General features: G+C 39.9%; 1 long non-coding RNA gene across 1 annotated transcript in view; it reads right to left on the bottom strand.

The window, feature by feature from the left end:
• Nucleotides 1-26474, bottom strand: part of LOC129022111 (uncharacterized) — a 195283-nt gene that overhangs the window by 128982 nt on the left and 39827 nt on the right. Inside the window, exon 3 of the long non-coding RNA XR_008496229.2 lies at nucleotides 18542-18620. This is a non-coding gene — a long non-coding RNA (uncharacterized LOC129022111). The remainder of the gene's footprint in view (nucleotides 1-18541; nucleotides 18621-26474) is intronic.

The raw sequence follows: 26474 nt of genomic DNA, 5'->3' as shown, positions 1-26474 counted from the left end.
TCTGGGATAGAGCCCCCAGAGGAAGGAGCAGGCAGCCATCTTTGTTGTTTTGCAGCCTCCACTGGGTGACAGCTCCAGTTGTGGGAGAGACTCAGGGAAATAGGGTTTGGACTAGGCCCCCAGAAAACTGTAGCAACCCTGCAGAAGAGGGACCTGACTGTTAAAAAGAAAAGCAAACAAACAGAAAGCAACAACCACAACAGCATCAACAAAAAAAGTCCCCACAAAAAGCCCCATCCAAAGATCAGAAGCCTCAAAGCCCCAAAGATCAAAGGTAAATAAAGTCATGACGATGAGAAAGAATCAATGAAAAAATGCTGAAAACTCAAAAAACCAGAGTGCCTCTTCTCCATATGATTGCAACACCTCTCCATCAAGGGCACAGAACTGGGCTGAGGCTGAGACGGATGAAAATGACAGAAGTAGGCTTCAGAAGGTAGATAAGAAGAACTGTTACCAGCCACTACAGAAGCACACTGAAGCACACAGACCAATGACGCTATGAAGCAACTACATCACAAGTGTGCAAAATAACCAGCTAGCATCATGATGACAGGATCAAATCCACACATAACGATATTAACCTTAAATGTAAATGGGCTAAATGTCCCAATTAAAAGACACAGAATGGTGAGCTGGATAAAGAATTGAGACCCATCAGTGTGCTGTATTCAAGAGACGCATCACTTGAATACACATAGATACACATAGGCTCAAAATAAAGAGACAGGGAAAAATTTACCAAGCAAATGGAAAGCAGAAAAAAGCAGAGGTTGCAATTCTAGTTTCTGACAAAACAGACTTTAAAACAACAAAGATCAAAAAAGACAAAGAAGGGAATTACATAATGGTAAAGGGCTCAATTCAACAAGAAGAGCTAACTATTCTAAATATATATGCACCCAATAAAGGAGTACCCAGATTCATAAAACATGTTCTTAGAGACTTACAAAGAGACTTGTACTCCCACATAATAATTGTGGGAGACTTTAACACCCCAATGTCAGTATTAGCCAGATCATTGAGACAGAAAATTAACAAAGATGTTCAGGACTTGAACTCAGCTCTGGATCAAGTGGACCTGATAGATTTCTACAGAACCCTCCACCCAAAAACAATAGAATATACATTCATCTTGGTACCACATGTCACTCTAAAATTGATCACATAATTGGAAGTAAAACACCCCTCAGCAAATGCAAAAGAACTGAAATCATGACAGTCCATCAGACCACAACACAATCAAATTAGAACTCAAGATTAAGAAATTCACCCAAAACCACACAACTACATGGAAATTGAACAACCTTCTCCTAAACGATTCCCGCGTAAATAATTAAATTAAGGCCAAATCAAGAAGTTATTTGAAACCAACGAGAACAAAGAGACAAGATACCAGAATCTCTGGGACACAGCTAAAGCAGTGTTAAGAGGGAAATTTATAGCACTAAATGCCCACATCAAAAAAGTAGATCTCAAATCGACATTCTAACATCACAACTAAAAGAACTAGACAACCAAGAGTCAACAAACCCCAAAGCTAGCAGAAGACAAGAAATAACCAAAATCAGAGTGGAACTGTATGAGACAGATACATGAAAAACACTTCAAGAAAACAGCTAATCCAGTTGTTTTCTTTTTTTTGTTGTTGTTGAAAAAAAATTAATAAAGTAGACCACTAGCTAGGTTAATAAAAAAGAAAAGAGAGAAGAATCAAATAGACACAATAGAAAATGATAAAGGGGATATCACTACTGACCCCACAGAAATACAAACAAACATCAAAGAATACTATAAACACCTCTATGCAAATAAACTAGAAAATCTAGAGGAAATGGAAAAATTCCTGGACACATATATCCTCCCATGACTGAAACAAGAAGAAGTTGAATCCCTGAATAGACCGAAACAAGTTTTGAAACTGAGGCAGTAATAAATAGCCTGCCAACCAGTAAAAGCCCAGGACCAGATGGATTTATGGCTGAATTATACCAGAGGTTCAATGAGGTGCTGGTACCATTTCTTCTGAAACTATTCCAAACAACTGAAAAGGAGGGACTCCTCCCTAAATCATTTTATGAGTTTATGAGACCAGCATAGTCCTGATACCAATACCTGGCAAAGATACAACAAAAAAAGAAAATTCAGACCAATATCCCTGATGAACATCAGTGCAAAATCCTAAATAAAATATTGGCAAACTAAATCCAGCAGCGTATCCAAAAGCTCATCTACCACAATCAAGTTGGCTTCATCCTCAGGATGCAAGGCTAGTTCAACATATACAAATCGATAAACGTAATTCATCACATAAACAGAACCAAAGACAAAAACCACATGATTATCTCAATAGGTGCAGAAAAGGCCTTCAGTAAAATTCGACATCCCTTCATATTAAAAACTCTTAATAAACTAGGTATTGAAGGAATATACCTCCAAATAATAAGAGCCATTTATGACAAACCCACACCCAGTATCATACTGAATGGGCAAAAGCTGGAAGCATTCCCTTGAAAACTGGCACAATACAAGGATGCCCTCTCTCACCACTCCTATTCAATATAGTATTGGAAGTTCTGGCCAAGGCATCTGGCAAGAGAAAGAAATAAAGGGTATCCAAATAGGAAGAGAGGAAGTCAGCTGTCTCTATTTGCAGATGACATGATCCTATATTTAGAAAACCCCATCATCTCAGCCCAAAAGCTTATTAAACTGATAAGCAACTTCAGCAAAGTATCAGGATACAAAATCAATGTGCAAAAATCATAAGCATTCCTATACAACAATAGACAAGTAAAGAGTCAAGTCATGAATGACCTCCCATTCACAATTGCTACAAAAAGCTTAAAATACCTAGGAATACAGCTAACAAGGAAAGTGAAGGACTTCTTCAAGGAAAACTACAAACCACTGCTTAAGGAAATCAGAGAGGACACAAACAAAAAGAAAAACATTCCATGCTTATGGATAGGAAGAATCAATATTGTGAAAATGGCCATACTGCCCAAAGTAATTTATAGATTCAATGCTATTCCCATTAAACTACCATTGACATTCTTCACAGAATTAGAAAAAAACTACATTAAAATGCATATGGAATCAAAAAGGAGCCTGTACATCCAAGACAATCCTAAGCAAAAAGAACAAAGCTGGAGGCATCATGCCACTAACTTCATGTTACACTACAAGTCTATAGTAACCAAAACAGCATGGTACCAGTACAGGAACAGACACATAGACCAATGGAACAGAATAACTCAGAAATAAAACTGCGCATCTACAACCATCTGATCTTTGACAAACCTAACAAAAACAAGAAATGAGGAAAGATTCCCTATTTAATTAGTGGTGCTGGGAAAACTGGCAAGCCATATGCAGAAAATTGAAACTGGACCCCTTTCTTACACCTTATGCAAAAATTAACTCAAGATGGATTAAAGACTTAAATGTAAAACCCAAAACTATAAAAACCCTAGAAGAAAATCTAGGCAATACCATTCAGGACCTAGGCACAGGCAAAGCTTTCATAATGAAAACCTCAAAAGCAATTGGTAACAGAAGCAAAAATTGACAAATGGGATTTAATTAAAGAGCTTCTGCACAGCAAAAGAAGCTATCATCAGAGTGAACAGATAACCTATAGAATGCAAGAAAGTTTGCAATCTATCCATCTGACAAAGGGCTAATATACAGAATCTACAAGGAACTTAAACAAATTTACAAGAAAAAAACAACCCCATTAAAAAGTGGGTGAAGGACATGAACGGACACTTCTCAAAAGACAACAAACATATGAAAAAAAGCTCAACATCACTGATCACTACAGAAATGTCAATATCACTGATCACTAGAGAAATGCAAATCAAACCCACTATGAGATACCATCTCACACCAGTCAGAATGGCTACTATTAAAAAGTCAAGAAGCAAGAGATGTTGGTGAGGCTATGGAGACATAGGAATGCTTTTACACTGTTGGTCGGAACATAAATTTGTTCAACCGTTGTGAAAAATAGTGTGGCGATTCCTCAAAGACTTAGAACCAGAAACAACATTTGACTCAGCAATCCCATTACTGGGTATAGACACAGAGGAATATTAATTATAAAGATACATGCACACATACATTCATTTGCAGCACTATTCACAATAGCAAGGACATGGAGTCAACTGAAATCCCCATCAATGATAGACTAGATAAAGAAAATGTTGTATATATACACTGAGGAATACTATGCAGCCATAAAAAGGAACAAGATTATGTCCTTTGCAGAGACATGGATGGAGCTGGAAACCATTATCCTCAGCAAACTGCTGAAGGAACAGAAAACCAAACACTACATGTTCTCACTTATAAGTGGGAGATGACAATGAGAACACATGGGCCCAGGAAAGGGAACAACACACACTGGGGCTTGTCATCGGGGGAGGGGTCATGCGGGGAGGAAGAGCATCAGGAAAAATAGCTAATGCATGCTAGGCTTAATGCCTAGGTGATGTGTTGATAAGTGCAGAAAGCCACCATGGTACATGTTTACCTATGTAACACACCTGCACATCCTGCACATGTATCCCAGAACTTAAACTTAAAAAAAAAGGAAAAAGAGCATTTCCAAAAAGTATATTCCTTGGAACAAAGGGTATATTGTTCAATATATTTGAAAGAGACTGAATTTCACTAAGTTATCTGAATTTATTTTGTGTAGGGTTCCCAAGAGATCTGAATACACAAATGTACACAATGCTAAGGGCTCAAATGGGTTTCTCTTAACTGACCACAGAAAAATTCATTTTATAAAAATAGAACGTTATGCAGAACTGTGTTTTTCCAGGGACCAATGCACCAAAAGTTCTTTTTACACAACATTCATTCTTGAAGTCTCATATCTCACAGCTCTAAGCCACTTGCTGAGTCCCAGCCTTGCTGGATTTCTCAGTGGGGAGGAGACTGCAGGAAAAGATATTTGTGCAGAAGAGTCAGCAGGACTTGCAGGGGCAGGTCAGGGAGGTGCTCCGTCCATTCTCTTCGGGAACATTACTTTGGAACACCTTCACTGCAAAGTTTAGCCATTTCATGATGAGCAAAAGCATCCCATTTTTGGTAATTTCAAAGCCTTGCAAAAATTAAAAGCAACTGCTCCCAATAAAATATGTTGGCCCCTGTCCTTGTTGGATGCAGATATGCACACTGGCATTCTCTCTCTTCAAGCACTCACAGGTCTCACCTCCACACAGCAGTGTCGAGGGACCAGCACCTCCAGCCGACTACTCTGCACAAATATCTTATCCTTAGGACCAAAGGAATCATTTGGAAACTTCCCATTTGAAGTCTTTTCCTTTTGAAATACCTTTGAACTTATTTCATCTCCCTTTACCTTTCTTTTTGACAAACTGGCACTTTCTTAAACTTTTAGAGACATCCCAATTATGGAGGTAAATTCTTTGGCAATTTTTCGGGCAATTTCTGCATAAAGGGACATTGTGTGACATGTCCAGTAAAGACCCATTCATTTTCATTGACTTTTTAATGGATTTAACTTGGTTTTAAAAAAATGATGGCAAGGAAATTAAAGGTAATGAGAGGGAAAATGGATGATTCCAGACTTTTTTCTACTTTAAAGATAGCCAAATGTAATACGCCCAAGTTTGATGAAATTGTTTTATTGTTTTAACCATCATTTATGGGAAATTGAGTTTCCCTAGAGACTGCAAGGACCCATTGAAGAGACACAGGACTTTTAACAGGTAAATTGGCAGAACGTTAGGGACTGTTTCTCCTCTTCTGCAGCCACAACCCAAAGCACTTGCCTCCCCTGTTTTACCCAATATGGTGGCTGTGGACCACACACTTCTTTAGGGGATTTGCTTGGGTTGGGCTACCCCAACATCTATTTCCCTACTTTTTGCACAATGCCCATCTCCCTTTGGGGAAATTGCCCCTCTCCCACTGTGTATGGTCTTGAGTTGGCAGGAGGTCAAAGTGCCCTGCTTAGTTGGGTGGGCTAGCTATAAGTCAAGGTATTCTGCCATTGCTTGGTGGGGTGGGCTGGCTCTATGTTAAGGTTCCCTGCCATTGTCTAGTAGTGTAGGCTGGCTCCATGTCAAGGCATCCTGCCATTGCTGGTGGGGTGAGCTGGCTACAAGTCAAGTTGTCCTGCTATTGCTTAGTCAGGTGGGCTGGCTGCAAATCAGGTGTCCTGCCATTGCTTGGTGGGGTGGGCTGGCTATAAGTCAAGGTGCCCTGCCTTTGCTTAGTGGGATGGGCTGGCTATAAGTCAAGTGCCCTGCCATTTCTTAGTGCACTGGGCTGGCTGTCAGTCAAGGTGCCCTGCCATTGCTTAGTGGGGTAAGCTGGCTGTCAGTCAAGGTGCCCTGCCATTTCTTAGTGGGGTAGGTTGGCTATCAGTCAAGGTGCCCGGCCATTGCTTAGTGGGGTAGGCTGGCTGTCAGTCAAGGTGCCCTGCCATTGCTTGGGGGGGTGGGCTGGTTACTGGCTATAAGTCAAGATGCCCTGCCGTTGCTTCATTGCTTAGCAGTATTGGGGTAAAGGGGCACTGGAACTCAAGCTGGGGCAATCTCATGAGCTCTCTTTCCACCAACTCCCAGATATTCTGACTGTTAGCCAAGATGACACAAGATAGGGAGAGTTAACCTGATTCCCACCAGGTACACTGAGTTGAGATGCCTGGTGCCAGCTCCTGCTACCTGGACCCTAGCTCTGCCCTTGATCTTGCCATTTTCCAAGCAGGGTTCTCATGCTCCCACTAGATCCTCTTCTACTTAACCAGAGTTTGTGACCTGGGTAACCCTCACTGGCCCAAACTCATTTCAACAGATCAAATGATTCCTCCTCACCTGATAAGAGGCAGCTGGAAGTCCTCCCAGACACTGCAGGGCATCTAGTCTTCCTTCTCTGCAACAAGAGCCTGGCAGTGTCCCCCTCCCCTCAAAGGATGGCCAGGCCAGCACCCAGCATAAGAGGCCCAGAGCTCCTCCATGGCGGCCCTGAATAATGGAGGGGATGGCACAGATCCACAGTGAAGTATGTGCCCTCTGGACCAAGGCAGTCCAGCTTGAATCCCAGTTCTGCTCCTCACCACTGTATGACTTGGACAAGTCACCAAGTCACCTTGCCCCTATGTGCCTCCATTTCCTCATCTACCAAATGCAGCTAGTGCCATTGTTTTTATCTCAAAGGCTTGTTTTAAGGATTAATGAGTTAACATGTGTAAAGCACATAGAACAGCACTTGACCCAAATATTCATTTACTAAGTTTTAGTTATTCTACTCTTCCTCTTATTACTGTTGTTAAAAAAAATAAGTAGCATTCTCACCAATTTAGTTTAGAGATGTAACTGGCTTTCATTAGTGAGTCATGTGTCAGGCAACATTCCATCTAAAGCTTTAGAAAGAAGATCCTGTAAGCTGAGAAAAGGAGATGGCCTTTATGGCTGAAAAAAGGAATAAAAAGTAGATTGGGCATTACAAGTTACTTTCCTTATAAGGTCAAAATGGAGGGAACTTCTGTATCATGCTGGTTCAGACATATGGGGCTTCTTCCAACTGCTGCTGGGAATCTCCTGTTTTTTGGAAAACTGGTCCATATGAGTCAGTTTGATTACATGGCACTTAGCATGGGCGAATCCATTCCGGTCTGGTTGGTCTGTTGCATCTAAAATGGAGCTCATTCTAAACAATGACCCCCATCATTGTTATACAACATTATCATGATTTCTACTGTCCTCTTTAGCCTACAAATGTGCCCTGGTTCAGACTGTGGTCGCAGACTTTACAGATGCTGGTTTGCCAGCACATCAAGAGCTGATCCTTCTCACAATGGCAACCCCACATATGCCAAGTTTTTACAGCTGAAGTATAAGCTCCAAATGCCAATTTTTAACTTACAGTAACTCATCTCTGTCATTTTGTGGTCAAGAATACAGACTCTGGCATCAAACCCACCCTAGATTCAAATCCCAGTGATGCCACCCGCACACTGTGGATTGTTAATCCCCTCTCTCAATCCTACCTCATAGGATTGGAATGGGGATTAACACAAAATAATATGCACAGAGGACTTCATGGGGAGACTGACACCTAATAAGTGTTCAATAAATGGCAGCAAAATGTCCAGTAATTATCATGGTGATTGAAAAGATTGCCCCTGCATGGTAGGCATAAGGAGCCAACTTGTATTCAGAGCATCATTGTTTGATTTTAGAATGAGAAGTAACTCATGCTGAGCACAGGATGCTCAAAGTCCCTATGATTCCTGCATTATCTCCCTGCAGGCAGACAATGGGGATACCACAAATCATCAGCACATAGCCTGGGGAGCCTGGAATAGACACAGGAAGAGGGAGGGGTGTTCAATGTTTAAAGTCACTGGGTTAGGAAGATGCATCAGCCTCACCTGATGGGCTTTGCCTCTCTGGCCAGATTGCCTCCATGGCTAAAGTTCTCTCCACCCCTCAGAGAGGCTCTAAATGAAACTCCCAGTATTTGCCAGTGGGATTTATACACAGCCTCCTGAGCACAGCAAACCTTCTTTGAATGACACAACCTCATCTTGAAGTTGTTAATAAATTCACCCAGGTCCCAGCCAGCCTTCTCTCTCCCTCCCTAGCTGGCTCTGCCTCTCTCATCTGGGGAATTCCGTGTTGATCTATTTCTTAAAGCCCTGTTGAAGCCAGTGTTTCTCAGATCTGCAGGAGAGGGAGGCATCTCAATTCAGCCTCCCAATACCGTTCATAACTGAACACTTACTCCAGGGTAACTTGATCTCTTCTGTCCTAAAGTTGCATGTGGAATTGAACTCAATTTTTAAAAATTACATCATGTTTCTGCATAGAGGAAAAGCACCAGCTCCCATTACAGGATGTCCCATTATGCAGTAGGCACATATAATGTCACCATTCTAAGCTTTCAACATAGTGTATCTTATGCGATCCTGAAAGGAAACTCTTGTGGAATACCTCTCAGCAATGAAAAGGGGTGAACTACTGATGCGTGAGAAAACCTGGTTGGATTTCAAGGGAATTACCTTGAGTGAAAAACACCAATCTCAATGGGTTACATAGTACATGATTCCATTTATATAACTTTCTTAAAATGGCAAAATTTTAGAGATGGGAAGCAGATCCATGGTTGCCAGAGTCTGACAAGGAAAGCACGTGGTGTGGCTATGACAAAGTGGCACAAGGGACCTTATGATGGATCTGCTGTTTCTGGACTGAAGTGATGTTCACAAGAATCTACACGTGGCATAAAATTACAGGGAACTAAATACCCACATGTAGGGAAGAAAAAGTACCTTTTCCTCACCCATGGCAAAGGTCTTGACCAACAACCCTGTAACAAAAGGCAGATTACCAGGAGAAAGCATAACACATTTATTTTTATAAAGGTTAATATGACACAGGAGCCTCCAGAAATGAATATTCAAAGACCCAGGGAAAACTATGTATTTTTATGCTAAGTCTGATGAAAAATTAATTTGTGGAAAAGTAAAATGGAACAAAATGGGTATGATCTAACAGTAATAATCTGGGGGGATCTTCAGCAAGGCCGGTTTTTTCAGATTCTTTTCTGTGTTTCTGCAAAACGTTCCTCCCCCACCCCCCGCCCCCTGCCCCGGGTATGAGGAAGGACAATGAGGATCTTCAGGGGAGAAGGGAAGAGGTAAGAGTGACCTTTCTAGGTGTCATGGCTTGCTTTGGGGAAGAAGGATTCTAGTTTCTAAAACCTGCTTCAGGTTTTTCTCCCAGTTTTAGAAGCTAGAAATTCAAGATCGAGATGTCAGCACAGCCTGGTTCTGGTGAAGACCCTTTCCAGGGTGCAAACTGCCACTGACATGGAGAAAAGAGGGCATGAGAGCTCTCTGCGGTCCCTTTCATAAGGGCATTAACCCCATTCATGAAGGCCCCACCCTCATGTCCTAATCAACTTCCAAATCCATATCTCCTAAGATCATCACCTTTGGGGTCAGGATTTCAACATAGGAATTTTGAGGGGACACATTCAGTCTATATCAAGGTGCACAGTAAATTGGTGCCATATCAATGAAGTCAGTTGAGTGTGTCAATGCCAACATCCTTGTCTTGATATATACTTGTACCCTAGTTTTGCAAGATTGGGAAAAGCTGAAAAAAGGGTATGCAAGATTTCTCTGCATTATTTCTTACAACTGTGTGTGAAACTACCTTGTCACTGGGGAGTAGCAGGACACAATGGCGTCTGTGAGCTGGGGAGCATCAGTTTGGATCCCTACATCACTCCCTATTACCTCTGCAACCTTGGGCCTATTACTCAACCTTCTAGAGCCTCAGAGCCTCAGATACACAATGAAGGTCATGGTAATGCCAATCCCAGATGGTTTAAAAAAAATTAATTTAAGTTAACCAGAGTCAGCTTTTGTTGCTTAGAACAAAAACAATCTTTGCTTTTTTGTTGCTTAGAACAAAAACTGATACGTAGGATGTTATTTTATAATAGGATATCAAGTGACTAAGATATATATTTTGTCATCTGGTTGATAATATAAAGGACTAGTCTGCAGCAAGACAAATCTTTTGTGAAAACATACACACAAAAAAACTGGATGAAATATGTACAATAAAAAGGTGAATTTTACATGGTTGTATTATTTTCAAGGCTAGAGAAAGGTCTACCAAACAAAGACAGATAGTCCAAGATCCTGGAGAAAAAGAAAACTTATTTAGATGAGGCGAGTATTCTACATTGCTTTCACTTTGAGGTTTATTTAGTTTGCAAGTTATATGGGCAAAAGGCTGAGAACCTGAGCAGAAAGCCAAGCATGAAGTGGGAGCTGAGCAGAGCTTTTGGCAGTTTATAGGGATGGGAGATGAAGGTTATATTCAAGGACATGATGGCTACCAGGATACATAGGTCCAAGATCTTGGAGAGAAGGCAAGCATTGAGACACAAGCCCAGCATTTCTACTCTGGTTTTCCCCTTGAGATATTTGCCAATGTGTAAGTGGGGACTAGCGAAAGGTTACAAAGACAAGCACAAAACGGTTCTAGATGTCAAAGAAACTAAGCATGGCTTTCAGCAGTCTTACAGGGCTAAAAAAGAAAAAGTGAAGTTCAGAGGTATACCTGGGGAAAGCAGCAAATAGAAGAAAAAAGACCCTGTTTTACAGAGTAGAAACCCAGTCCTGAAGTAATCAACCAAATTCTGATTAGCCTGAGTGGTCTTCCCCTGATATAACTGCCTGATATAAACTCAAATAAAATAAAATTCTTCTCTGGAAGATTATAATACTGTAGACAGGCTCTGCACCATCATTCAAGAAAAAGTTCAAAAATTAGCATGTATACCATACAATAAGACAGAGAAAAAGCAGACAACAGAAGCAGATCCATAGATGATCCATACATTACAGTCATAAGGTATGGATTTTTAAAGAACTACGGTTAACATATACAAGAAAATAAATAATAAAATGGGGAGTTTTAGTAGAGAATTAGAGTCTCAAACTGAAACTGGACATCTTAAAACTCAAAAATTAAGTAACTGAAATTACATACTCAATAGACGAGTCTAACAGCACAGTAGATAGAACTAAAAAGAGGACTCATGAGCTGGATGATAGAATAGAAAAATACCCACATTGAAGTGCAAAAGGGGAAAAATGATAGAAAATACACATGATTATAATACTAAATATACATATTAACTACAGTCCCCAAAGAGATGAAGGAATAAAGGTGGGAAGGAGCCCTATTTGATAAGGTGATGGTCAAGAATATTTTAAAACTGATAAAATTATAGAACTATATATTCAAAAATATTATGAACTCTAAGAAGTTTAAATAAAAAGAAAACCACACCTGGGGACATCTTAATGAAATAATTGAGAATCTAAGATAAAGAAAAACTGAAAAGCAACCAGATAAAAAAAAACCCACTTTATCACAAAGAAGTAACAATAAAACTGACAAGCAGGATATAAGAAAACAAAGCCACACTTAGGTTATTTTTTTCTCCTCTCTTTAAAAAAAAAATTATTTAGAGCTCATGTGATAGTAGCCACACTTAGGTTCTTAAGGAGAAAAGCCACATGAGGCATTACTTTCAAAGGAGTAAACGGTAATAATGACAGTTAACTTCTCAACAGAAATGGTGGAAACCAGTAAAAAAAAAAAAAAAAAAAAAAAAAAAATGACACCTTTAAAGTGGTTAAAGAAACTAATATCCAACCTAGAAGTCTATGCCCAGTGAAAATATCATTGAAAAGTGAAGATTAATAGACATACTTCCAGATAAACAAAAATTAGCAGGCCTAACTAAGATATTAAAAAGATGTCCACCGGTATAATACAATGATCCTGCACAGAAATTCAGGAAGATGTAGAGAACAGAAAAATGTACATAGATATATGGATCTCAAGAATTGTTCAGAGTATTGAATCATAAGAATGATGCTGTCTTGTGGTGCTTGAAATATATATATATAGAAATAAAATATACCCATAACACAAATGGTAAAGGGGTTAAATGAAGTTAAAGTGTTCTAGGGTAATTGAATTGTCTGAGAAGTGGTAAAAGTGCTAATTAGATTAGACAGAGGCACTGTAGTGACTCAAGAATACATGTTATAATTTCTAGTTTACCTATTAAAATAACAGCAAAAGAATGTATAACAAGGTAAAAAGGGGAGAATACAAAATCATGAAAACATTGGTCCATATAAAAGAAAGCAAGGAAGGGAAGAACAGGTAACAGAAAAAACAAATAGCAAAATTATAAACTCAAATATATTCGTACTTGCATAACATGCAAATGGATTAAATGCTCCAGTTTAAAAAGCAAGAATGTGTGATTAGATTTTTTTTAAATGTATGATGTAAAAGAGACACACTTTCTACATAAGGATACTAATGGGCTGAACATTAAAACATGGGAAAAAAGGCATGCATACAGTAATCAAAAGAATGGTGGTTTCCTAGGCTAATATGCAAATCAATTTTAAAGAAAGCAGCATTGCTAGAAATAAAGAGGGATGTCTCATCGTGGCAAAGGAATATATCAGAGAAATATGATCATTTTAAATTTGCATATACCTAATTAACATATATTCAAAATATATCAGACAAAACTTGATGGGAATAAAAGAGGAAACAGGAAATCTACAATGAATATGATAGATTTTAACACACCTCTCTAAGGAATTAATAGAATAAGCAGACAAAATGCCAGAAAAACATACAGAAGATTCATGCATTCTGACTGACACGCCTGACTTAATGTGCATGTGTAGAACACGTCACCCAACAGCTGTAGAATTTGCATACTTTTAAAATACATGTAAAACATTTTACACACATACACACACTTACCAACATCTCAATGATATATCAACATATCAAAATGTGTGGTATGCAGCTAAGCCATGCTTAGAGGAAAATTCATGGTCTTAAATGCCTATGTGGGAGAGAAGAAAGCTGAGAGATCAGTTGTCTGACTATCAATCTCGAGAAATTACATTTGGAAAAACCAAAAAATGTGAAGTAGAATAAAAGGAATATAGAGGAAGATACAGGATACATTCAAATAGAAAACAAGGCTGGGTATGGTGGCTCACGCCTGTCATCCCAGCACTGTGGGAGGCTGACTCAGGAGGATTGTTTAAAGCCAGGAGTTCAAAATCAGCCTGGGCACAGCCATTATTCACAATTGTACTGGAGCTCCTAACCAGGACAATAAGCAAGCAATCAATCAATATAATAAAATATGAAAAGAAAAAGACTCTCATATCTACTACTATGTAGAAAATCCAAAAGAATTCACAAACTAATTCAATTATTAAGAGAATTCAGCATCACTGCTACGTGCATGTCAATATACAAGTCATTTCATTTTAATGCCAGTAACAAGCAACTAGAAACTGAAATTGAAGAATAGTATTTACAATATCAGTAGAAATGTATAAAAGCCAGGAATGAATCTAACAGAAGACTTGCTAGATTGCTATAAAGAAAAACAAACAACAACAAAAAAAACCATAGAAAATATAAAAGACCTAGGTAAACGGAAGGATATATCATGTTTGTGGATTATAAGAGTTCTTATTGGAAAGGTGCCAGTTTTCCTCAAGTTGATGTATAGATTATAGGCAATCCTATAAAAATCCCAGCAGGGTTTTTTTTTTTGTTTTTTTGTTTTTTTTTTTTTTGGACACTAACAAAATGATTCAAAAATTTACATAGAAAAAAAAAAAAAAGCAGTGCCAAGTATGCCTGGAAAGAATCACAGAGTTACAGGTCACAGGACCAAAAGCAGGGGCTGATTGTGCAGCCACAAGTGAGACACTGTGGCCTTGATGTAGGCATAAGCCAGGTTTCTTAGCCAACCTTAGCATTACTGACATTTGGGGCTGGATGGTTTTTTTATTAGGGAGTATCCTGTGTGATGTAGGTTGCTTAGCAACATCCCTGGTCTCTACCCATGGGATGCCAGTAGCAGCCTCTGCACATACTTGTGACAACAAAAAACGACTCCAGAAATTGCAAAATGTCCCCTGGTGGGGGAAAAATTTACCCCCGGTTGAGAACTACTGGAATAGAAAACAGAGCCAATAAAATGAAAAATGAGATACAGACCATACATACATAGGGTTCTTTGATTTATGACTAAAGAGATATGGCCTCACACAATAGGCAAAGATCTATTCCCAAAGCTTTGGTGCTTTAAATATGAAAGGTGAAAATTAAAATGAAGTTTCTAGATGACAATATAAAACAATATCTTCATGGGCTTGGGGGAGACAAAGATTCCTTAAATAGGGCACATAATAGCACAAACCATAAAAGGAAAAAGATGACACAGGATTTCATTAAAATTAAGAACTTCTGTTGAGCAAAGGACATGTTACAAGATTAAAAAGGACAACCATAATGATGGAGAAGGCATTTCTAAAGCAAATATCTGATGAAGACTACTGTCCAGAATAGGTAATTAACCCACACAATAATAAAAAGGCAGACGACCCAATTAAAGATGACCTAATTGTAGAGTTCTTGAGATACTTCTTAAAATAATATAAACACACGGCAATAAACATAAGGAAAGGGAGCCTTATTAGTCATCGGGAAAATGCAAATTAAAGTCACAACAAGATACCACTGTATCTTATTAGCCAAATGAGCACAATGGAAAAAATAGCTAAAATGAAAAATCAGACAATACCTAGTGTTGATGAGAAGTTGGAACAATAGAAACCCTCCTATGATGCTCGAGGTGTTCCTATCCATACAAACACTAGCAATGTCTGCTAATACTGGCCATTGGCTCCTTGCTGCCTTAGTGTAGCAGACATGCTTGGTGACCCACCCAGGCCATTTTATGAGCCAGGGCACCAATGTCCCAGTTCCTGAGAGTGTTAGCTGCTGAGGTCCCACACCTTTTCCAGAGAATGATTTTGCTGATGGGAGCCATCATGCATACAGATGCTTCACAATGTTATCCCCACCCCTCTGGGATGACACCCAGCCAATGTCTGGCTGATGAAAAGATACCAAAGCCCTCAGAGGATCAATGCTGTGGTGCTGGTCACCCCCCAGAGCTCCCTATGGCATCAGGCTGCCCTGGACTCTACCCGAATCCACATATGGCATAGCTTCTCCCAGGCTGTCTCCTCCTTCCCTTGCTTCCTCCCAGCTTCCTCCTGAGAGCACCCTTTCTGTAAATCACTTGCACAGTAAGACCCATCTCAGACTCTGCTTCTGGGGAATGTGATCTAAGTCAGCCAGTAATTCCACTCCTAAATAGAATTCCACTCAATAGAAATGTTTGCATGAATCCACCAGAAACAGGAACAAGGATGTTATAGCACTGTTATTTATTGTAGGCATCCCAAATGGCCCTCAACAGTATAATGCATAAATCATGACTTCTTCTTCAGTCAAATATTACATTGCAATGAAAATAAATACACTACAACCACACACAACATGGGTGCATCTCCCACACATAATGATGAGTGAAGGAAGTCCAACACAAAAGAAAGCACACTGTGTACGCATTGTGTATAAAGTTCAACAATCAGAATTAATTCCTAATGATAGACCTTCTGATAGGAATTAGATTTTGAGAAGGCTGTATTTGGGAGGGGGCAGGAGTGTGCTTTCCAGATTCTGATAACCTTCTCTTTCTTCCTTTGAGTAGGTAAAGACTCATTAACTACACAAAGTATTATTTATGTACATTTATGTATGTTATACTGAAATAAGTGTATTTTAAAAGAGATCATATTGTTATATATCCAGTAATAAATTATACAAATGTACTGCTTGCAGAAAGTCTACTGATAATTCTTTATTGATTTTCTTTCTAGTGTTTTATTATTCCTCAGGTCTCTTTCTGCTGAATAAGGTAAGTACATTTCAACAATGTTTTCTCTACCTAAGTTGTCTGTTAGTCCAGTAGGAACTGTATCCAGATTACTCCTAAAATCCTAAACTTCCTGATTCAGTTACCCCTGAGGCTTTTTCCATCTAAATCAATCACTCAATAATTACTGGACACTATGAACCAGGCGCTGTTCTAGGCTCTGGAGGTGAAGTAGTGATTAAGACAGGTGTGGTCCCCTGCCTCACGGGGCCTACAACCTCTACAAAGACCCACATCTGGGAACTAATACCCATCAGTCCACTGGGAGGCCCTTGGAGCACAGTGGAAAATGTTTATTCAAAACACTGAGATAAAATCATCTTTCGAAATAATGATACAGCATGCGCAAGGTCATCAGTAGTGAGCACCAGAGATGGAGAACAGCACGGCCACCCTTGAACTCACCAAAACCTCCAGAATGTCTGTGCCCCAAAAGGAAGGCACAAGGAAGTCCAAAATGTCTGAGATTGAATTTCCCACCAGCCTGCCAAGATACTGTTTGAGAGTCATATTTAATTCAGTCTTTTACGAAATAAAGAAATATGACATTTCTCATCTTCCTCTGTGTGCGGATACAAATCCTTTCTCACCCCAAGGCAACCACAGCAGTAACAAAACAAGAACTGCTGAGCAGAAAGCCACAGCCTGGAGCAGCTGAGCTGGGGACACAGAGCACCAAGGAACAGAGTAGGGGGTCACTGAGAGTAAATGTGGGTCCCAGTGTCCACTGTATCTTATGGAAGTGCTGATATCCAACCCTTTTTGACCATAAAAACATCAGTTTCACAAGGTGTGTGCTAATGTTCCTAAGCACTAAGCATGCTCTCCCATCGGTCAGCAGAGAGTTCAGTGGGGTCCCTCTCAGCCACCAGGAGCTTCGTCCTGGTGGAAACACCTCAATTACCTGACTAAAAAAACACCTCAGGCCGGGCGCATTGGCTAACTCCTGTAATCGCAACACTTTGGGAGGACAAGGTGGGCGGATCACAAGGTCAGAAGATCAAGACCATCCTGGCCAACACGGTAAAACCCCGTCTCTACTAAAAATACAAAAATTATCTGGGCTTGGTGGCGCGTGCCTGTAATCCCAGCTACTCGGGAGGCTGAGGCAGGAGAATCGCTTGAACCGGGGAGTCAGAGGTTGCAGTGAACCAAGATAGTGCCACTGCACTCCAGCCTGGGCGACAGAGCGAGCCTCTGTCTCAAAAACAACAACAACAACAACAACATCAACAACAACAACAAAAATTGCCTGACGCCACAACTACCTGTTCCTGGGCCAACAGGACTCAGGCCCAACCTGCATTCCCTGCAGATGCCTCCTGATCAAGTGAATGGTGTGACTTTTTTCAAATGATCAAATGCTGCCCAAAGATTATGAACTAAGTACAGAAAAATGTCCCATTTCATTACAGACAAGGTCTTCTGAACGTGGCTCCACCCAGAACACAGCAGTCCCAGTACGCATGCCATGATGGGTTTTTATGCCCAGCTTAGAATAAGAAGATATTCTTACCAGGAAGTGGAGAATGCATCTAATTTCCACCTCTCTCTTAATGAGATGAAATCAGTTATATTAAACAGAAAAGTACAGTCAACCTGGGCTATTAATTAGGAAGATCTAAACACATCTGCCCTCATTCTCTTGCAGTTGGAAAGTCAAAATGTATATTCATTAAAATTAGGTTCTTAGAGTGTCCGCGCTGTGTTGATGTCAGAGGGATTTATCTATACAGGCCTTCCCGATGCTTCAAGAGAATCAAACCATGGGTTTTGCATATCTCTCTTAAGGAAGGCCTTAATGCTCATGCAATTCAAATCACCATTCAGCTGTCTGTAATTTCAGTGACAACTGTCCCCGTCGCACATACATGCACCACTAATCAAAGACTGCAGCCTGAGCCTACAGGCTGAGAAGATGTGCCAGGAAAGTGGCAGGCCTGGGGATTCTGCAGAGCAATAGACCTCAAACTGAATGCAAGAAGATTTTGTTAGCTGAGTTTACATGCACTCAACCCCAGCTACAGAGTTGTATAGGGAAGAAAGAGCTGTCTTAACATACAAACATCCCCCTATAAAGGACCACGAGAAAATTAGCCCCTTTCAAATGTCCCCGCCCACTCACCTGTAGCTCCTGCCCTGGTGCATCCCAGCACTGCCTTCACAAGCCTGTTCCGACCACGGGAGGCTCATGTTGTCAGCATCTAAAAGGACAAGACAAATTGGTTTCAAAGGAAGTGTAAAGATCTCACAAATGATGTATGGTGTTATGAAATAGATAACTGTGATTTTGGAAAACACAGAGTCTTGTGCAGAGGCATTCGCAAGAGGATTCTTCGGCAGAGACAAGAACCGAAAAGAGAATTTATAAGAATGGTGACAATGCAGACATTTTCGAAGAAAAAATCATTTGAATTAAGAAATGTTCTTGGCAGAGTGGTTATAGCATCTTTATAACAGGCAATTAAAACAACACAAAAGTCCATCAGGAGAGGAATGGATAAATAAATGATAGTACATGCATAGCAAGAAATAGCTCAAAGTAATAACAATGAATGAGCTGCAAAGAACAGTCACCAGGATGAGCCTCACAGATGACAGACAGGCTGGGTGAAAAGCCAGACGCAAAAGAACTCACAATAACAATTCCATTTCTATGAGGTTGGGGAAGAGGGGAAACTAGCCTGAGGTAAGGAAAGTCAGCACAGTGGTGACCTGTGAGTGAGGAGGAGTTAACACCCGCAAAGAATCGTGAGAAGACTCTGGGTGGTGGCAATGTTCTAGATCTGCATCTGAGGATGGCCACATGGAAGTACCCAGATGTGAAAGTTGATTGGAATGAAGACAGAAGACATGCACTGTGCTCAAGTAATACTTTACTATAACTCATTTCCACATAAAAATTTAAAGAATATTCTTGCAAAATTGATGAAGCCGTTAAATGAAGCCCTTGAATGACTCTACAAAATGTCCTCTTCCTGATAGTTCTGTGAAAGTCAAGCAGAAAGGGAAGGATATTTTATTGTGCTGTCATACAATCTGGTTTGGAAAATTTTACAAAAAATTAACACTCACCAGTCAAAAAAGGACCACCATGTGTCATTTCACTTATATGACGTACCTAGAGTGGTCGAATACATAGGGAGGGGAAGTTGCATGGCGGCTGCCAGGGGCTGGGGGAAGGGGGAATGGAGAGTTGTTAGTTAATGGTGACAGAGCTTTAGTTTGGGATGATGAAAAAGTTTTGGAGATATATGAAGGTGAAGGTTGTACAATGGGAATGTCCTCAATGCCACTGACTATATGCTAAAAAATGATTAAAATGGTACATTTTATATTACATATATTTTACCACAATTAAAAAAGAATTGGAAGGAAGTCAACTTGGTTTATTCTTTCTCTATTTTAAAATTAGCTTATAGTTGTGATTATAATGTAAATATTAATTATAAGATAAACATATCTTCCTTGTTTCATTTCATTATTTTAAGATGAAGTTTCAATCAAGTTTGGGTTTGGGAAGGGATTTTATTTTTACCGTTTAATAATGAAAAGCAGGTGCCCATTGTAAGGAACTCACTTATGAGGCCTTTCTCTGGGGGCCCCATATCCTAGGATCACAAGGACCTTTGTGGACACGTAAGAAGTTCAAGGTTCTGCCAAGATTGTGTTCAAATTTCTTTTTCTTAAAATGTATTTTAACTATTTTTTTAAAAACCTGTATAATAAAGAGCAATATGCTTAAATGTCATATATACCAAATTATAGCACAGGTTAAACTGTGTTTGTGCAGAACTTCGAATAAATTCTCACGCAATTTTTGTGCATAATTTAATTTCCTTGAACATGTTTTACTGGTTAAGAAGGCTGTAACTCTGCATTGTGCATTTTAAAAATTCAGTGCTTTTTCCGTTTTACTCAGATAAAATTATCTAAGCAAGCAAGCTGATGAAGCACACACGTGCCTCTCTCAACCATGTGCCAGGCAAGACTGGGAAGCACCTGTGTGGGGCATGCTCCAGCATCACCTGCAGTACTCCTACATGTATGACACATTGTGTATGCATGCCGTAGGTACAATAACTATAACATTTGTCACTGAGATACCAGCTAAAGCCTATGTAGAGTGGCCATTCTGTAACAGCCCCGTTCTGAGTACATTAATTTCCATGATCTCATTTCAAATTATTTTCATATCTCATATCAAATCCTTAAAACAATCCCACAAGGTAGATCATGTTATTCTCGCATTTTACAGAGGGAGAGGATAAAGTGAGGTGCAGTGAAGTCATTGGCCCAAGGCCACAGAGCTAGTGAGTGGGGAGAACTGAAAAATAGAAGCATTAAGAGGCCAGAGCTTGGCCTCCTCACTACTGCACTAACTGTGCACAACGGTGAGTACACACCACATTGAGGTTGAACCTTAGTTCATATAGACATTTCAGCACTTGAAATTTTAGGGTGCTTCTTGTCTGATCTTTCTATTTAAGGAAAGAAATGTGGGCCAGATATTGTTGGCAATGCTGTGTAGACACACAGGGCCTCACAGGTTTACTACTCTGCCATTGCTGTCTTGACATTTTTAATAACTTTTGAACAAGGGATCCACCTTTTCATTTCGCATTAGGTCCCACAAAATACACATCAGTCCTGATTGTTGGTGTTTCAACTCACGTTGGAAAATGTTTCCTACTGCTTCTCTTTCAATAACACTGATTAGTGTAATTGATGAGATAGGAAGGCAAGATGTTGAAAACATCTACAATTTTTACCTCTACACCAATGTGAAGCCTAACATTCTTAATATTCTGCAACCAAAACCAAACATAAAAGCAAATTTGACCTTGAAACTAACATAAGGTGCAAATGTCCTCTGCCCCTTCTGTGGTGGGCACATAGTGCTGTCCTGCCACAGCTGGTACCCCTTCCCCTGGCCATAACCCCAATTTTTATTTACGGTCTTCACCTCCCTATGCTCAGTCCTGGTACATGTGCAGCTCTGGCCCCAGCTCCTGGAATGGAGCCTGGGACGAGCTAATCAACTCAGCTCATTCCCGGGCACATGGTCCAGCTCAGTCCATCCAAGTGACTCTCTGGACTTGGGTTAGCCCTGGCTTTCTTGGCTGGATGTGAGGAGTATGGCCATCTGGCCACCATGAGCAAAGAGCGGGTCAGAGAATGGAACCAACTAGACTAGCTAGCCCTGGGGAGACTGAATTGGTTGTTAAACGTCAAAATACCTCCATACTTGCTGGCAAATAGCCACCACCCTCAGGTCCTCCAAGTTCTCCCTCTACCACCTGTCACCCCAGCCCCTCCTCTGGTCCTCCTGTATCTCCCCACAATGCAGCAACTGAAGAAGTAACGCTGGCACAGCAAGGGTCTTTCAGGAGCCCTCGATACTTTGGCCTGTGTTCCTTCTGGATCCTCAGTGCCTGGTTGCTAAATAGTTTCAATATCTCCCCTGGAGCCACCTAAAGGAAATGCAGCAGGGAAGTGGAGGGAGAGACACCAGCTCCCATGGAGGGCTTGAGCCCCTGTGTCAGCCTTCCCCCAAATCCAGTCCCACCTCTTTATATCATGGGAGCCAATGAATGACACTATGCCTGGGCAGTTTGGGCTGGAATTCCTACTACTTGCAAGCAAAAGAGTTTTAAACAATGCAACCCCAGTTTCAATGCTGATGCTATTCTCGGGTTCAGTTTCCTCATGGGGAAATGGCTGAATCAAAGTTGTACGTCGAGAAATGTACAAGATTAGCCTAGACATCGTGTCATGTCTGACAGCAGACAAAGTCACAATCAACCTGCAGCAGCTCCCATTGGCCAGCGATAATCACAGTCCATTGAAGTACATAAAACATGTTCAAACCCATGAGTTACTAATACCATCCTCTACCTCGAAAACAAAAAAGAAAATAAAAACTGATTGGTCACCTCTGGAGAATGCCAGGAAGTGATTTTGAAAATTAGTAAATAAAAGGGAAAGATGTAAGTTTTTATCCTAAATTTCCTATACAAACTATACCTTAGAGTAACCAAGGACTTGAATTGGAAGAATTATTCTGACAGAGATGTTCCACCAAACAAATGAGAAATAAATGACAGAACAAGGGCATTCTATTGTCACACTTACTGAATTAAGGTCTTATGCAGTGATCAACAATGGTTGATCTAATCTCTCTCTTTCTCTCTCTACCCACTCTCTCTGTTGCTCCCCCATCTCACAATCTCTCTACCATTTTTCTTCCCTTTGTCTCTCTCCCCACCCATCTCTCTCTCTCTCTTTCACACACACACACACACTCACACACACTCAAAAAGAAGAAAAAAGCATCCAGATGTGATGTACCCTTTGATGCTACCTATGAAATATTTTTGCCAAAGTTTCTATTCTGAATTTCCTCCAACCTTTAGCCCTATCAGTTTACAGATGCACAGAGAACAGAGGAACATTAAATAACACTCCAGAGAATCAAGCATTGAAATTGAAACTGCAAAAAACTCCACAAGACTAATAAACAAGTAAATTATAAGAGATGAGGAAAAATACAGATAAAAAATATTGAGAAATTTATCAACCAATTGCAATGTATGGACCTTATTTAGACTCTGATTTGAACAAGCTAAATGTAAAAGAAAAATTTATAAGGTACCTGGGGAAATTTGTGCACTGACTAGGTAGTGAATGAAACTGAGGAATTATTGATATTTTAAATACTATTGTAGCTATGTGTAAAAACAAGAATCTTTATCTCTTAGAGATACATGTAAATCTTAAAACCATTAGTTGGGGAGTGGGCAGGAGTAACCGCAAAACGAGATTATCAGGGAATGGTAAGTGTTGAAGATGAGTGACAGATACATGATGTTGATTATTTTAACATTTTACAAATGGTTTCTTTTAATTTTCTTATTATATTTATTAAATATACAAGATAGCTTCAACAAATCTTGGAAAATATGTATTATTAAAAAACTGTGTGTGGATTTCAAAAATGTTTTTAATTTTTTTTGAAAATTATCAATTCTTGCACCAAAATAAACTCATACTAACTTGTTATAACTTGTCTGAATAGGATCTAGTTTGAAGTACTAAGAAGGATAAGACAACAGTTTGCAAAGAGCACCTATAAGAGCAACATGAATTCTGCTAAAAATGAAACAAGAACAAACATCAAGTTTATGGTGAAGTTTGTGTGGAAGAGTGTGAAATCATTGATGCTTTACAAAAAATGTATGAGGACAATGCCCCAAAGAAATCAGCAGTTTACAAATGGATAACTCATTATACGAAGGGACAACACAATGTTGAAGATGAAGCCTGCAGCAGCAGAGACCACACCCCTAATTTGCAAGGAAAACATGCATCATGTTCATGCCCTAAGTGAAGAGGATTGACAATTAACAGTGCAATCAATCACCAACACCATAGACGTCTCAGTTGGTTCAGTTTGCACAATTCTGACTGAAAAAATATAGTTGAGCAAATTTCCATTCAATGGGTGCCAAAATTGTTGCACCTATATCAGCTGCAGACAAGTGAAGAGCTTTCAATGGAAATTTTAAACAAGTGGAATCAAGCTCCTGAAGCACTTCTTTAAAGAATTGTAACAGGAAGTGAAACATGGCTTCACCAGCACCATCCCGAAGACAAAGCACAACCAAAGCAACGGCTACCAAGAGTGACCCAGTCAAAATACAAGTGCACTGGGCTAGACCAAAAGTTATGACAACAGCTTTTTGGGCTGCTCAAATTTGCTTATTGACTCCTATGAGGCCAAAGAACAATGACATCTGCTTGCTATGACAGTGTTTTGAGAAAGCCAAAGTGTCAGCAGCAAAAAAACCCAGGAAAGCCTGCCAGAGAGTCTTTCTCCACCACGAGAATGTTCCTGCTCATTCCTTTCATCAAACAAGGGTAATTTGGGGAAGATTTTAATGGAAAATCATTAGGCATGCACCTTACAGACCTGATTTGGCTCCTTTTGACTTTCCTTTTTTGTCTCCTAATATTAAAAAAATTGTAAAGGAAACCCATTTTTCTTCAGTTAATAATGGAAAAAGGACTGAACTGACATGGTTCAATTCCCAGGACCCTCAGTTCTTTGGGGATGATCTAAATGGTTGGTGTCCTTGCTTACAAAAGTATCTTGACCTTAATGGAGCTTATGTTAAGAAAGTTTATATTCTTTATTTTTATCTCTTAATTCGATTTTTCCATGAACATTTTGAAGTCCCCTTGTACATTAACTATATATTGAAATTTTAAATTTATATACAATAATTTATTCTAACACTATGCCATTTGTACTGATCTTACATATTAAAGTTCCATAAGATATTCAACTTTTGGAAAGAGGTCCTTATGTACCCCTCCCCACACTCAAAGTACAATTTTACAGCTTCTACCTTCTGTGATTATTCTGTGATTATTCATTGTACCATTACAACATTTATAAAAATGAGTAATATGGACCTAGATCTGAGCATCCAATCCAGTGGCCAATAGCCATATTTTGCTACTGAGCACTTGGAATGTAGTTAGTCCAAACTGAGATATGCCACAATTAAAATATACGCTCTGCTGGATTTCAAGGATTTACTACAAAAGAGAAAGGTAAAATATCCCATAACATGTTTTATATGGACAACACGTCAAATTGATAGTATTTTGGATATATTGGGTTAATAAAATATAACATGTATTTATTTGTTTGAGATGGAGTTTCACTCTGTTGCCCGGGCTGGAGGATAGTGACACCATGTCGGCTCACTGCAACTAGCATTTTGGGAGGCTGAGGCAGGTGGATCACCTGAGGTCAGGAGCTCAAGACTAGCCTGGCCAACATGATGAAACCCCATCTCTACTAAAAAATACAAAAATTAGCCAGGCATTGTGGTGGGTGCCTGTAATCCCAGCTACTCGGGAGGCTGAGGCAGGAGAAAAAGTATATTATTAAAAGTAATTTTACCTTTTTCCTTTTGTGTTTTAATAGGACTACCAGAAAAATTTAAATTACACATTTGGCTTCTATTATATATCTATTGTATAGTGCCACTCCAGATAAGCAATGAGTAAAGCAAGAATATGGAGTGACCATTTAATTAATGACCCAAAGTGGGACAATTGGACAGTGCCCACAGGCATTCTTAATAATCACACTAGAACAACAGGCATAAGCCAGGACATATGCTCACCTCACTAATTAACCAGTAAATGTGATTGTTGAAAACATAACAGAAATAAAAGATTCCTCTTGTAACTTCAACTGCTCTTGAAGGGTTGCATGCCCCATTGAAGGGATGCCTTGCTGCCTGCTGTATCTTCATGGATTTGTTGTTAGTTTAGAGCGTGGACCTTGTAGAGGTTGCAAATACCCCAAGAGTTTGGAGTTTTAGCAACAATCTGAGGGAGGAGCAAGAAATATGGAGTGAATCAGAGAAACTCCCCGGCGAAGGAGTGGGGGTGGTCAAAGGGCATTTTAACAGCATTACCTAACTATTCTACATGAACTTCTTTTCTTTCTCTTTATTCCAGTACAAGTTTTCCCCTTCATTCTCATCATCCTTATCTCTTTTTTTTTTTTTTTTTTTTTTTTTTGAGATGGAGTCTCGCTCTGTCGCCCAGGCCAGAGTGCAGTGGTGTGATCTCAGCTCACTGCAAGCTCCGCCCCTCAGGTTCACGCCATTCTCCTGCCTCAGCCTCCCGAGTAGCTGGGACTACAGGCGCCCACCACCAGGTCCGGCTATTTTTTTTTTTTTCATATTTTTGTAGAGATGGGGTTTTACTGTGTTAGCCAGGATGGTCTCGATCTCCTGACCTCCTGATCCGCCCACCTCGGCCTCCCAAAGTGCTGGGATTACAGGCGTGAGCCACCGCACCCGGCCTTTTTTTTTTTAAGTTTTCTGTATTCACATACATTGTATGTGAACAGGGTAAATTTATGATTTGTAAAGAAAAAGATTTTTTCCATCTGGTTCAACATGGGGCAAAATAGCCCACAGGCAAGGCAGGTGTCCCCTGGGATGCAAAGAAGCCATGAGAATGAGCTCCCA

This window comes from Pongo pygmaeus, chromosome 21 (assembly GCF_028885625.2).
Source record: "Pongo pygmaeus isolate AG05252 chromosome 21, NHGRI_mPonPyg2-v2.0_pri, whole genome shotgun sequence".
NCBI classification, from domain to species: domain Eukaryota; kingdom Metazoa; phylum Chordata; class Mammalia; order Primates; family Hominidae; genus Pongo; species Pongo pygmaeus.
This window is presented reverse-complemented; position numbering and strand designations above follow the sequence as displayed.